Source organism: Acinonyx jubatus, chromosome E2 (assembly GCF_027475565.1).
Source record: "Acinonyx jubatus isolate Ajub_Pintada_27869175 chromosome E2, VMU_Ajub_asm_v1.0, whole genome shotgun sequence".
NCBI classification, from domain to species: Eukaryota; Metazoa; Chordata; class Mammalia; order Carnivora; family Felidae; genus Acinonyx; species Acinonyx jubatus.
The window spans coordinates 48,899,155-48,914,765 of NC_069396.1; the positions used below are offsets into that span (position 1 = coordinate 48,899,155).

At 42.3% G+C, this 15,611-nt stretch overlaps 1 protein-coding gene across 11 annotated transcripts in view; it reads left to right on the plus strand.

The window, feature by feature from the left end:
- Positions 1-15,611, plus strand: part of LOC106973657 (zinc finger protein 45) — a 92,259-nt gene that overhangs the window by 36,092 nt on the left and 40,556 nt on the right. Inside the window, exon 1 of one of the 11 annotated variants that reach the window (XM_053209881.1) lies at positions 11,667-12,014. The exons of 8 other annotated variants lie outside the window; for them this stretch is intronic. The gene's annotated coding sequence lies outside the window, so the exon portion shown is untranslated. Of the gene's footprint in view, positions 1-11,666; positions 12,015-15,611 lie in introns of those variants that run through there. 2 more of the 11 variants (XM_053209879.1, XM_053209873.1) reach the window with 2 other exon arrangements.

Genomic DNA, 15,611 nt, shown 5'->3' on the forward strand with positions numbered 1-15,611 from the left:
CCATCCCTCCTCCCCACGTTCATTTGTTTTGTTTCTTGAAGTCCACATATGAGTGAAATCATTTGTCTTTGTCTGAGTGACTTCTTTCACGTAATACTTGCTAGCTCTATCCATGTCATTGCAAATGACAAGACTTCATTCTTTTTATGGCTGATTTGTATTCCATGGTGTGTATATACTACATCTTCTTTATCCGTTCATCACTTGATGGACACTTGGGCTCTTTCCATAATTGGCTATTGTTGAATCAAATGCTGCTATAAACATCTGGGTGCATATATCCCTTCCAATCCGTATTTTTGTATCCTTTGAGTAAATACCTTGTGGTGCATTTGTTGGATCGTAGGGTAGTTCTATTTTTGACTTTTTGAGGAACCTATAGTTGTTGTAAAGGCTTTTCTTTTTTAACCCTAGAATTAAGGAATTGATCACAACTAGGAAAATTTGACAATATACTTCCCTTTCTTTACCAGTGAGGTTTATACTTACATGTTCATTTTACTAATTCGTATCCTTTCATTTCAGCTTGAAGAACTCCCTTTAGCAGTTTCTGTAGAGCAGGTCTAGGGATGATCAACTCCTTCGACTTTTGTTTGTCCGGAAAAGTCTTTATTTCTGCGCCACAGCTTTGCTGAGTAGCGTTGGTTGCCATTTTTTTGTTTTTTGTTTTTTTTCCCTTTCAGCACTTGGAATACATCATCTCCTAGCTTACGAGGTCTTTGATGACATATCCTGTGGTGATGAGTTTCTTTTCCTGTGCTGCTTTCAAAATTCTCTTTAATTTTTTAATAGGTGTATTATAATGTGTGTCAGTGAAGTCCTCTTTCAATGGAAAATGTTCCAGGGCCTATGAAGTTCATGTACCTGGGTGTGCATATCACTCCCCAGATTTGGGGATTTTTCAGCCATTAGGTAATTTTTTTAAACATTTTTATTTATTTTTGAGAGACAGCGTGAGTGGGGGAGGGACAGAGAGAGAGGGAGACACAGAATCTGAAGCAGGCTCCAGGCTTTGAGCTGTCAGCACAGAACCCTACAAGAGGCTCAAACCCACGAACCGTGAGATCATGACCTGTGCTGAAGTCAGACACTTTACCAACTGAGCCACCCAGGTGCCCCGTCAGCCATTATATAATTTTTTAAAATAAGCTTTCTTTCCCTTCCTTCTTCTGGGACTCCCATGATGTGTATATTGTTTATCTGTATTTGATCCCATAATTCACATAGGCTTTCTTCACTCTTTTTCATTTTCTTTTCTTTTCTTTTTTTTTTAATGTTTGTTTATTTTTGAGAGAGAGAGGGAGACACAGAATCCAAAGTAGGCTCCAGGCTCCAAGCTGTCAGCACAGAGCCCAACAGGGCACAAACCCACGAACCGTGAGATCATGACCTGAGCCAAAGTCAGATACTTAACCGGCTGAGCCAACCAGGCACCCCTCACTCTTTTTCATTTTCTTCTCCTCTGACTGAAAATTTCTAATGACCCGTCTTTGAATTAACAGATTTTTTATTCTGCTTGATCAACCCTTAGGTTCGTGCTCTCTGTCGCACTTTTCATTTCATTTATTGTATTTTGGGGCTCCAGACTTTAACTTTGCTTTTTTTTTTTCCAACTTGTATCTCTCCGTTGAACCTGCTGTTTTGTTCCTGTATTCTTTTCCTAATTTTGTTGGGTTGTCTATCCGTGTTCTCCTGCAGCTCACTGAGCTTCCTTAAAATTTATTTTGAATTCTTTGTCAGGCAATGCTTCACTCTCCATTTCTTTGAAGTTACTTACTGGAAAAGGAGCGTGTTCCTTTGGTAATGCCAGTTTCCTTGATTTCTCATATCCCTTGAACTGTGTTGCTGTCTTCTCATTTGAGGAAGCAGTGACCTCCTCCAGGCTCTACCGACTGGCTTCAGGGTAGAAATGCTATCACTATCAGCTGGCTAGGGATTCTGAGTCTTTCTCAGAACTTTTCTATCGATGTATCCACTCCACACTCGTGTTCCCCCTTGGTGGGGGAATTTATAAGATTGTATGCTTTTTCCCAGCAAAGCCAGGCTTGGTGATGAGAGCGTCCCTTTTTCTCCCCCTTCGAGTGTTGTCCTGAAGTGCTTACATTTGTGTCCCTTTTCCCAATCTGCAGAATTGGGATGACCGTCTGTGTGTGCCAGAGGTGTGCAGAGGCTCATGCTCATCATCTTCTGGGGTGGGTGCAGGCAGCTAGCCACAAAGTGGAGGAAATGAGGCATGTGGCGTGTTGGGGTGCTAATGGGCAGTTTGGGGAGCCTGCAGGAGAGGTATCCCCAGCACGTGTGGGCAGGCTTCCTGGCAGTCTGTGATGCACTTAGTAGAATCTGTGTACCTTTGATGAGTTCCAAGCCCTGGTTGCTGTGCTCCCAGCCTCTCCCAACCCTTCGGCCATACAGATCACCTCGGTATTGTGGATAGAGCAGGAAAGAAGTGGGCCTTTTGAGTACAGCTGGGGAAGCCTAGCACTTGACTCAACATGATTTTACTTCCCCACCCACATGGGAGAAATTGCAGGCCAGTGGGATCTGCCTTCACGGTGAGCTCTGCTGTCGTGGAGGAGAGGTGACACAGGGAAAGAGAAACTCTTCTCCCCTTCACTGCATCTGTTCTCAGATTTGTTGCTGCTCCACCAGTGCTGGAACTTTTCTGTTGGAATATGGAATGCCTACAAATGTCCTCGTATCCAGGAGTGATTGCCCTCAACCCCCTGAATTTTGCAAAGTCGTCCTTGCTGCTAGAAGCAGCCATTCTGCTACTGCCTGAGGAAAATGACCCCTTTGTCCCCAAAGAGCATGTAATGGCTTCCTCTGAGATAGAGACCTTGAAAGACAGGGGTGCCTGGGTGGCTCAGTCGGTTAAGCGTCCGACTTCGGCTCAGGTCATGATCTCACAGCCCGTGGGTTCAAGCCCCACCTTGGGCTCTGTGCTGACAGCTCAGAGCCTGGAGCCTGCTTCGAGTTCTGTGTCTCCCTCTCTTCTCTGCCCCTTCCCTGCTCATGCTCTGTCTTTCTCTCTGTCTCTCAAGAGTAAATAAACATTAAAAAAATTTAAAAAAGAAAGACACTGCTGATTCTCCTCAGGACCGAATCCTGCCACACCTCTTTGCTTCCACAACTATACGTAGATTCAAGTCACACCTGGTTCCAAAGCCTTAGGTACAAATGACACTGAAGTGGTACTCTGCACAATGAAAGAATTTCATGATTTTTCAGCTTAGGTAGATAAATCTGGGAACATGTCTGGGGGTGGATCTTTGGGATATGGGGTTGTGACACAAGGAGTATAAAATTGGATGAGATGAATATATCGAAATAGGCTCATTAAACATTCTGAATTCAATATTTCAGCTCCATTGGTTAGAGAGGTGTGAGTTTTTTGTTTTGTTTTTTGTTTGTTTTTTTTGCTTTGTTGTTGTTGGTTGGTTGGTAGGTTGAAAAATGGATGGGAATGTAGCTTCACTAAATTGAGTTGAAATTCCAGAATTTCTTTGATACGGTGTAGAGGGAAATGTTCAAAGTCTTGCGGAGATTTGAATGTTAGAGCAGATTTATCATGTTAGACATGTCACCCGCCCCTGGAGGAATAGAGAAATCATAATTCATCATGACCTTGAGAAATAATTTGAGAGGAACTTCAGCATCTTTGAAGAGCTCAAGGTTTTTTGTGCTCTGTAGAGGAGGATCTCAAAATGAAATGAAATGATGAGATCCTAGTGTGGTATTGGTCAAGTGGTGGCATTTAATCCCAAAGGCAAGTTGGATAGGGATACTATAATGGACAGCAGAGCCAACATCATACTCAGAATAGTCTGATATGTGACATTGGCTATTGACCTTGATGTCCCTGAAACATAAATAGACGTGAAGTATACTGAATTATTACCTGATACGTACAAGTGGAATAGTTCTAGGTCATGTGAACAGAAGTCTACCTTTATCCAAAAAACAGAGATTGACTACCTCTTAAACAGTATCCAGACATGAGCCAGTTTTCACACCCAGAATTTAGTGGATTAAGAAAAGGCTGGGGGCGCCTGGGTTAAGCGTCCAACTTGGGCTCAGGTCATGATCTCGCAGTTTGTGGGTTCGAGCCCCGCGTCGGGCTCTGTGCTGACAGTTCGGAGCCTGGAGCCTGCTTCCGATTCTGTGTCTCCTCTCTCTGCCCCTCTCCCACTTGTGCTCTCTCTCTATCAAAAATAAATAAACATTTAAAAAGAAAGAAAGAAAAGGCTTCATCTTCCTAAGTACCCTGCTACCCTGCCAAACATTGCAATGTTAATCTTTCTCCTGGGCTTCACTCAAGGGGACCATTTGGCTGGGATTACTGGATCATGGCTCTGAACTGGCCCATTGATTGATGCTGATTGGCCCTGGCGAGTGGGAAGTCAAAGTTCTCCTAGGCATATTGATAAGACTATGCCAGAGGATGGGAAATAAATTCCCTAAAAATCTAGGTGCCTTCTACTTAAGTAAAGTTTCTAAGGGGTCATTGGTGTTGGCATGTTGAAATGCCACTTCTAAAGTAAAGGACGTGTTGCATCCAGGTCCCTCCTACAACCAAAAGAGAGTCACCATGCCTAGTGTGCTCCCTCAGATTTTTGGACACACATATTTCTCATTGCCCTTTTATGTGTGACCTGAAAACCTTCCGCCTGGAGCCCAGAGGAGAATAAGGCTCTTAGGTCCAGGCTTCCATGGAAGCTCTCTACCACTTGGGCCATATGACCCAGCAGATTAAAAGGTTCTTGAAATGTCAGTGGCAGACAGAAATGGTGTTTGGAATGTCTGGCTGGCTCCTAAAGATAATTCACAGCACAGACCCTTAGAATTTTGGCATCAAGCCCTGCATCCTCTATAGACACCCACCTCTCTTTAAGGAATAATTTTGGGGGGCACCTGGGTGGCTCAGTTAAGCGTCCCAATTCTTGATTTCAGCTCAGTCATGATCTCAGGTTCGTGAGTTCAAGCCCTGCATCAGGCTCTGCGCTGATAGCATGGAGCCTGCTTGGGATTCTCTCCCTCTTTCTCTCCCCCTCCCCCACTCATGCTCTCACTCTCTCTCAAATAAACTTTAAAAAAGTTATATTTATTATATTATACATAAAGAAACCACTTTGGTTTTGTCATTGCACTTTACTAGACTGAAGAGTTAACCATGGGCTCCCAAATTACCACACACTCTGACTCCTTCATGGACTAGGTGTCAGCTCACCAATGTAGGCTTGGATTTGACAACAGAAGCACTCTGTTGTCAAATGGAAGAGATTTACATGAGAAGTAAATGGAAGTATATTTATATGAAGCATTGGAAGCATCAATAAATGGCCCAAATGCCCACGGTCCATACTTGTATTATGTTCCTTTCTCCCAGTGTGCCCCTATAGCTTCGTGGAAAGTTCCTTATGACCAGTTGGGCGAGGAAGGGAAAGTTCACTCCTGGCCAATTTGCAAATGGTTCTGCATGGTAGGTAGACAGGCACCGACCTGAAATTGTTCAACTAAAATATAACAGTTTCTTTCTGGGATGTCCGTAAAGGGCAGTTGTGAAAGGAAAACCTCTTAATGGGCAGAACTTGGACCAGTGTGCCTTCATTGCTCTTTTGGCAAAAGAACAAATGGCTAGAATTAAGAGTCTGTATAGTTATACAGGCTATGGTCAAAGGTTTGGCTGGATTTTCAGGTTCTTCAAAGATACGTGATTGGAAAATTAATTGCAAGGTATCCTAAGGGAGAGGTATTTTGGATAGACCACTCTGAGTGGGGAAAGAATGTGAAGATAAGTGTGCTCCACGTAAACAACCACCGTATGGTACTTTCAGTAGAGGAGGGTTTCCATAAACAAGTAGTTTGATCCAGTGTGTCTCTCTCTTTTAGCTTCTGTCAACAGCCACTTCTGTCATTGCCCAGTGAACTCATGAGCCAAGTGGCCACAATGGCAGGAATGGAGGTTATCCATGGTTTTAGCAATGTAAACTCCATGTACCAAGGCCATCCTGGCTATAGCTATTGCTGAGTGCCATGTGCCAGCATCAGAGACCAACATTGGTTCCTTGATTTAGTCCCTTTCCCCAGGATGATTGGTTCCATTAGACCATTTCCATCATGGAAGGGGCAGTACCTTGTTTTTAATCGAATAGGCACTCTGGATATGGATTCACCTTCCATACCTGCAGTGCTTTTGCCAAAACTATCAACTAGGTACTCTAACAGTCCTTTCCCACTATTTTTGTGGTATTCCACGCAGCATTTGTTCTCTTTTTTTTAAACTTATTTTTATTTCAATTCCAGTGTACTTAACATACAGTGTTATATTTATTCAGATGTACAATATAGTGATTCAGCAATTCCGTATATTACTCAATGCTCATCAAGATAAGAGATAAGTGTACTAGGGGCACCTGGGTGGCTCAGTGGGATGAGCATTTGACTCTTGATTTCAGCTTAGGTCGTGATCCCAGGGTTCTGGGATTGAGTCCCATGTTGGAATCTGTGCTGAGTCTGGAGCCTGCTTAAACTTTCTCTCTTTCTCTCTCTCCCTCCCTCCCTCCCTGCCCCTGTGCCCCTCTCCCCCACTTGTGCCCCCTTGCTCTCTAAAGTTAAAAAAGGGAAGAAAAAAAAAAAGATAAGTGTACTCTTAAACTCCTTTACCTATTTCAACCACCCCCACCCCACCCTCCAATGGTAACCATCAGTTTGTTCTCTGTAGTTAAGAGTGTTTTTTTGCTTGTCTCTTTTTTCCCCTTTGTTCATTCGTTTCTTAACTTCCACATGTGAGTAAAATCATATGGTATTTGACTTCCTCTGAGTGGCTTATTTCATTTAGTATTGTACTCTCTAGATCCAGCCCTGTTGTTACAAATAGCAAGATTTAACTTTTTTTAAATGGCTGAATTTAACAAAAATCACATCTCCTTTATCTCTTCACCTATCAACGGACACTTGGGCTACTTCCATAATTTGGCTATTGTAAATAGTGCTGCAGTAGATATAGGAGTGCATATATCCCCTCGAATTAGTGTTTTCACGTTCTTAGGGTAAATACGCAGTACTGCAATTACTGGATCATATGATGGTTGTATTTTTAATTTTTTGAGGAACCTGCACACAGCATTGCTTCTGATAAGGAATTCACTTCATAGCAAATGAAGTGTGGCAGTGAGCCCATCCTTGCGGAGTGCATTGTTTTGATCCTGTTCCCCATTACCTTGACATATTTGGATTGATAGAAAGTGGACTGGCCCTTTGAAAATTCAGTTACCTTACCTGGTAGGTGGCAGTATCTTGTTGAGCTGTGGCAGTGTTCTCATAGATACTGTATATGATTTAAATCAGTGCTCAGAATATGGTGTCCATAACCAAGCTTCACAAGATCAGGAATCCAGGGGTAGAAATTTGAGTGGCTCCACTTACTACTTCTAGTGTTCCAATAGCAAATATTTTGCTTCCTGTCTCCATGAGCAGGCTCTAAAGAGACCTTAATTCCAAGGGGATGAATGATTTCATCAGAAAACACAACAATGATTCCATTGAACTTGAACTTGATATTTCAGACTGGGCACTTGATGTCTTCTACTTCTGAATGAATAGTCAAAGAAGGGGGTTATTTTACTGGTTGGGGTAATTGATTCCGATAACAAACAATTGAGTTGCTACAGCACAGTGGAGGTAAACAAGAGTGCGTCTGGAATGCAAGAGATCACTTAGGGGTCTCTTAAAAGCACCATGTCTAATGATCAAAAACCAGTGGAAAAATACAACACAGTTCAAGCAGGACTGTTAATGTCTCAACCTTGAAGAATGAAAATTTGGTTCATCCTGCTAGGAAAAGAACCACAATGAACTGAGGTGTTTGCTGAGGGCAAGGGGAATATGGAATGGGTAGTGAATGATGATAGCTGTAGATCATTACATCAGTTCCAGAAATGATGACTGTAATACTTATAAACATTCATTGTTTTGTTATATTTTCACATACTCACAAAATACTGATTTTCTTTTTATCCCCCGTTTTATTGAGAAATGATTGACATACATCACTGTGTAAGTTTAAGTCATACAGTATGATGGTATGATTTACATATATTGTGAAATGATTACCACGGTAGGTTTGGCTAACGTCCATATTCTCATGTAAATAAAAAGAAGGGGAGCCTGGGTGGCTCAGTTGGTTAAGCATCCGACTTTGGCTCAGGTCATGATCTCATAGCTCGTGAGTTCGAGCCCCACGTCGGGCTCTGTGCTGACAGTTCAGAGTCGAGCCTGCTTCAGATTCTGTGTCTCATCTGCCCCTCCCCCGCTTGCACTCTGTGTGTGTCTCTCTCACTCAAAAATAAACAACAACAACAAAAAGAAAACATTTTCATCTTGTGATGAGAACTCTTAGGATTTACTCTCATGAAGTTTCCTATATATTATATGACAGTGCTCACTGTAGTCATCACGTTGTACATTACATCCCTAGTACTTACTTATCTTATAGCTGGAAGTTTGTACCTTTTGACCACTTTCCCCCAATTCCCCTTCCCCCCCACCCTCTGCCTTTGGTAACCACAGTCTATGAGTTTGTTTCTTCTGTGAGTTTATTTTTTTGTTTGTGTTTTAGATTCCACATATAAGTGAACTTATGCAGTATTTGTCTTTCTCTGACTTTTCATTTAGCATAATGTCTTCAGGTTCTATCCATATGGTTGCAAATGGCAGGATTTCATCATTTCTTTTTATGGCTGAATAATATTCCATCGTAAATATATACAAAAGCTTCTTTATCCATTCACTCATTGATGCAAACAGGTTGTTTCCTTGTGTTGGCTATTGTGAGTGCTGCTGCTGCTGCTGCTGCTGCTGCTACAAACACGGGGATGCCGATATTTTTTCAAATCAGTGTTTTAATTCCTTTAGATATATTCCCAGAAGTGGAATTGCTGAATCCTACAGTAGTTCTATTTTTAATTTTCTGAGGATCCTCTGTACTGTTTTCCACAGTAGCCGTATCAATTTACAGTCGAACCAGCAGTGCACAAGTGTTCTCTTTTCTCCACATCCATAACATCATTTGTTATCCCTTGTCTTTTTGATGATGGCTGTTCTAACAGGGATGAAATGATACCTCTGTTGTTGTGTTAAGTTGCATTTCACTAATGACTAGTGAAGTGGAGCATTTTTTCATGTACCTGTTGTTCTTTTGTATATCTTCTTTGGAGAAGTGTCTACTTAGGTCCTCTGCCCATTTTAACTAGATTATTTGTGAGGGGGGTTGTTTTGCTGTTGAGTTGTTTGAGTTCTTATATATTTTGGATATTAGCCTCTTATCAGATACATGGTTTGCAAATATTTTTCCTCATCCCATAGGTTGTAATTTACCTTTGTGGATGATTTCTTTTGCTCTGCAGAAGCTTCTAAGTTTGATGTAGTCTCGCTTGTTTACTTTTTATTTTGTTTCTTGTGCTTTAGGTGTCATATCCAATAAATCATTACTAAGGGCCATGTTGAGATTTATTCCTGTTTTCTTTTAGGAATTTCTTACATTTAAGTCTTTCAATTCATTTTTAGTTAATCTTTGTGAATGGTATAAGATTTGGGTCCAGTTTCATTCTTTTGAATGTAAATATCGAATTATCCCAGCAACATTTATTGAAAAGAGAGTCTTCTCCATTGAGTGTTCTTGACTCCCTTTTCAAATATTCGTTGACTGTATATGCTTGGATTTATTTCTGGGCTATCAATTCTGTCCCATTGGTATTAGTTTTTGTGCCAGTACCATACTGTTTTGATGACTATAACTTTATAGTATAGTTTGAAATCAGGACGTGTGATGCCTCCTGCTTTGTTCTTTCTCAGGATTTATTTGGCTATTGGGGGTCTTTTGTGGTGCTATGTAAATTTTTGGACTGTTTTTCCTACTTCTGTGAAAAAAAAAAAAGCTGCCATTGGAATCTTGATGGGGATCTCATTGAATCTATAGATGCTTTTGGTAGTCTTGATATTTTAACAGTATCAATTCTTCCAGTCTATGAACAGGGATACTTTTCCATTTATTTGTAACCCATCAGAATAGGGCCCCACTCTAATGACCTATTTAATTGCCTTCTTAAAGAGCCTATCTCCAAATACAGTCATATTGGGGTTTAAGGCATCAGTATGCATGGGCAGGGGGCACAAACCAGTCCATAGTATCTTGAGAGTGGGAAATAGTTTCAAACAGACCAACCTCTCTTTTTGATTGAGATATAATTCACATACCTGAATAGTCACACTTGTAAGATGTATAATTGCATGATTTTTGGTATATTCACAAAGATATAAACTATCACCACTGTCTCATTCCAGAGCTTTTTCATCAGCCCGCCAGCCCCTCCACCCCCCCCCATCCATTAGCATTCATTCTCCACTCCCAATGAACAAGTCCCTGGTAATAACTAATCAAATTTCTTCCTCTATGGATTGATGTATTATGCACATTTCATATAAATGGGATCATAAAACACATTGTTTATTGTGTCTAGCTTCTTCCACTAAGCATGTTTTCAAGGTCAATCCTTGACTGAATCAGTATTTCATTTTTTAATTGCAGAGTAAGATCCCATTGTATAAATGTATCACATTTTATTTACCTAGTCATCAGTTGCTGGATATTTGGATTGTTTCTACAATTTGGCTATTATCAATAATGCTGCTATAAACATTTTTGTACAACTGTGGGCATATGATTCATTTCTCTTGGGTATATACCTGGGAGCGGAATTTCTGTGTCATAGACCCAATCTTTTTAAAGGTCAGTTTTGCTGATAACCGGCTAGGGCTGACATCATAGATAAATAAAGATACTCATGGCTGTGCAGCTTATAAGACTATGTGTGCTTAAAGAGGTGAGAACATCAGTTAGAATAAAGGAGACTGTATCGCTCTTAGGTCCAAGTAGGTGGGGTCAGGCCCTGTGCCTCAGGAGGGCCTACAGTATGCAGTGCCCAAATTTTTCATGTTGCCCTCTGCTGCCTGAGTCTGGTTATGACTGGTAGTGTTACCCAGTTAGGGTGTCTGGAGCCTGGATCTGAACCTGTGTGTGTCCAATCTGGTTTCTCCTTCTGGGGTTGTCTCTGGTCTTTATCCCATTTGAGTGGTCTATCACATACCCCAGGAAACTTCCAAGACTGGTGCCCATGAGGTTGTGTGGAGGTGCCTTGGTGCTTGCTTCTCTGTGGCACAATATTTTAAGCCGTCACATGATGAGTGTACTGCCAGAATGGAGGTGACTCATGGATTCTGGCACTCATGATTCAGACCCATATGGAAGAGTAATAAAGAATCAGTCAAATTACCGTAACTGTCTTGGGCCCATGCATTTTGTAGTACAGTTTTAAAGTATTTTTATCAACAGTTCTGCTGTGTAGATTTCCAAACGCGCAGCTTCTTAAGCCTTCACCTTGTGCATTCTTCAGAGTATCTGAAGTTCACCACTGCAACTGAACTGAACTTTCCAATGATATATTAGAGATATATATCATTTATATATTCCTATATCATATATATATATATATATATATATATATATATATATATATATATGTATTTGATATATTTGGATAACAGCTAGGTTTAGTGTTATAGTAGAGACAAAACTAACAGCAGCTTAAATAACCTAGAATATTTTCTGCTGCCGGATTTCGGAGAGGTTAATTCTTGCCCCCACTGTGGGAACCCACGTTACTACTGCCCTTGAAGTCGACCGTATGAACTCCGCCCCCATGACCACTGTGGGAACTATACTACCGAATCTCTCAGGAGGCGCAAGCACTTCCGGCCAAAGAGGGTGGGAATGGGACGGTGGTTCTCTGGCTTTCTGGGAAGTGTAGTCCGGAAGTCCCGTAGACAGTCGTACACTTCCCCAGGGCCGCCTGGAAACATGAATTCTGGGTAGTTGATCCTCCCGCAGCCTGGGGCGGGGCGGTCTCAGGCACTTACGCTCGGGTGGCCAGGTTGCTACAGGCTCTTCCGTCGCTGTGGTGAGTGGTTTCTGGTTTCGAGACCCTTTTGAACTTCCCTGGGTGCCAGTACCACCGGCCATTGATTTGGGGAAAAGAGCTGCGTCAGACAGCGGTGGTTTGAGGACTGGAGGGGTGTTTCCCTCCCCACGGACCCTCTTGGCGTTTGGGGATCTTGTGCTGTGCATGGCACGGGGCGGGGGGGGGGAGGTCTCCCGGGCTCTCTGCCTACGGTCCTGCCCCCCACCCCAGGGCAGCCCACCTTTCCCTCGCTCCGCCTTTTCACTCGGTTGAACATTGGGGGACTTAACATCTGTGTCCAATTTTTTTTTTTTTTTTTTTTGGTAACATTGGGATGACTTTCCTACCTTCCTATAATACAGCGGTTTGAGAATTAAACAAGATGGGTTAGGTAAAGCCTTAAAGACAGTTCCTGCCACGTGGTGAATGGGGATCTCTTGGTATTAGACTCTTTAATTTTTTTAAGCGCTTAGTAACCTGAAAGCCATGAATATCGGATGGAGTGAGAGCTTCAGCTGCAGTGACTCCTGTCATTTCTCTTTGATCCCAATCGTTAGCTTCATAGTCCCCAGCCCCTTCTGAAGAGTTACTCCTGTGAAAGTTAGTGAGAAAACCTCCTTTAGGATGGCGTCCGAGGCTGGCAGGGAGAGCCCTGTCGCACACCCTATCGCTCTTGTCAATTGTAAGAGACCCAATTGGAAGGCCCTATTGGAAGAGACCACCTTGCAGGCTGATAACTACAGTAGCTCTTCGTTGCTATCCCAGAGGGAACCAGAATGGCTTTCCTCCCCCAGCTCCGCATCAGCCCAACCAGTGAAAGATTGTCAAAACTCAGCCAATGAAAAGCCACCGTATTTCCAAGTCCCGGTTAATCCAATGGGTTTTTTTGTTTATGACAGCCTGCCCAGTTTCTCCCTTTCCTCTGTAAAAGAGTGGGTTTCTCCTTTGTTCTGCGGACTTGCCTGTGGTTTTGCCATATCCTGCTCGTCCTGGATTGTAGTTCTCTACTATTCCAGTAAAATAACTGGCAGTTTTATTTTTAAGGTTAACATTCCCAAACCGTTTCTGGCTGAAAGTAGGGGGTCTGGAGGAGGGCAGAATATCTCATTATTTCTCAGGGACAGAGACATAATTGTGGCATTTCAGAGCCTCCTCTCTTTCCTTGGTTTTTGTCGCAAAAAAAAAAAAAAATTGTGTTTCTTGCTGCACCATTGTGGTTATGTCTAAAAATTGCTGATACTTTTGGAGTTACGTATGATGAGTTGAAGGCACCAACACCTAGCTGCTGCCAGCTGTCAACTGTCCTTGCCCTTTTTTTTTTTCCTTCACGCATCTCTTTTTTTCAAGAATTGGGGATTATGCTGTAGAAAATACTTCTTCGTCCCTAAATATTTGTATTGTTAGCAAAAATTCAACTGAGTAAACGTGAAGACTTCATTGGCTTTATTAAGCGGTTCATAAATTGGGTGGCATCCCATAAAACAAGTAGGAGGGATCTCCCAGGAGTTGTACAGAATGGAAGGTTTTTATGGGAAGGAGGGTGGGGCAAGGAAGTTATTAGCAAGTGGAAAGAAAGGATTGTTCTGGGCACACTTTCCCTTAGAGGGAAGAGCAGGGGATCTTATGCATCTTGCCGGGATGGAGAGGGTCTGTGTGACAGATTTACTCAGCTGGTGCTTATCGGAGAATTTCTGAGTTTCTGGGGGAGCCTGAAACTGCAATTAGGTTAGGCATTAAGCCCCAGTTTGGTCACTTGGCCTAAGTGACAGCGTTTTAGGGCTGTGTTTTTCTTTTAAACAGTGTCTATTTTCTACGAACAAGGATATTCTCTCCTATACTCACAGGGTCAAAATCAGAAAATGACATTGTTAATATGCTGTTATCTAACCCACAGTCCATATTTAAATTTGTGCTGTTTTTTTTTTTTTTTTTTTTAAATATTTTTTGAGAGCAAGAGTGCAGGCTGGGGAGGGGCAGAGAGAGAGAGAGGGAAACACTCTTTAATTGACTCCTTTAATCTGGAATGATTCCTTCATTTTGATCATGATGTTTTTGTTCACGATGTGTAAGCACACTGTATTGGAGAAAGTCCATCTTGTGAATTGTGAAGTTTGTGTGATAGATTTCATGGTTTGATTCAAGTTTTTATTTCAATTACAGCTACTTAACATACAGTATAATATTAGTTTCAGGAATAGAATTCAGTGATTCATCACTTACATACGACACCCAATGCTCATCACAAAAAGTGCCCTCCCTGGGGCGCCTGGGTGGCTCCGTCGGTTAAGCATCCGACTTCAGCTCAGGTCATGATCTCGCAGTTTGTGGGTTCGAGCCCCTCATCAGGCTCTGTGCTGACAGCTCGGAGCCTGGAGCCTGCTTCGGATTCTGTGTCTCTCCATCTCCCGGCCCCTCCCCTGCTCATGCTCTGTGTCTCTGTCTCTCAATAATAAGTAAATGTTAAAAAAAAATTTTTTTAAAGAAAAGTGCCCTCCCTAATACTCATCACCCACTTAACACATCCTGCCATTCACCTCCCCTCCAGCAACCCTAAGTTTGTTTTCCAGTTAAGAGTCTCTTTTATAATTTGCCTGTCTCTCTTTTTCCCCCCTGTGTTCATCTGTTTTGTTTCTTAAATTCCACACTGAGTGAAATCATATGGTATTTGTCTTTCCCTGAGTGGCTTAATTCACTTAGCGTAATGCACTCTAGCTCTACCCATGTCATTGCAAATGGCAAGATTTCATTCTTTTTGATGGCTGAGTAATATTCCATCACACACACACACACACACACATATATACACACACACACACACACACACACACATATATCCATTATATATATATATATAGAGAGAGAGAGAGAGAGAGAGAGGACATCTTCTTTATCCATTCTTTTACATTTGGGCTCTTTCTATACTTCAGCTATTGTTGATAATGCTGCTATAAACATCGGGGTGGAGTAAATACCTAGTAGTGCAATTGCTGGGTCATAGGGTAGTTCTATTTTTTCTTTAATTTTTTTAATGTTTATCTATTTTTGAGAGAGAGACAGAGACCGAGCATGAGCAGGGGAGGGGCAGAGAGAGATGGAGACACAGAATCTGAAACAGGCTCCAGGCTCCGAGCTGTTATCACAGAGCCTGACATGGGGCTCAAATTCACAAGCTGTGAGATCGTGACTCGAGCTGAAGTCGGACGCTTAAGTGACTGAGCCATCTAGTCACCCCAGTTCTATTTTTTCATGTTTATTTATTTTTGAGAAAGTGAGAGAGAGCGAGAAAGCACAAGCGGGGCAAGTGCAGAGAGAGAGGGAGTCAGAGGATCTGAAGCAGGCTCTTTGCTGACAACAGAGGGCCCAATGCGGGGCTCAAACTCAAGAACCATGAGATCACAGCCTGAGCCGAAGTCAGACGCTTGAACGACTGAGCCACCTGGGCACCCCAATAGTTCTATTTTTAACTTTTGAGGAACCTTTATACTGTTTTCCAGAGTGGCTGCACCAGTTTGCAGTCCCACCGACCATGTAAGAGGGTTCCCCTTTCTCCGCATCCTCTCCAACACCCGTTATTTCCTGTGCTGTTCGTTTTAGCCA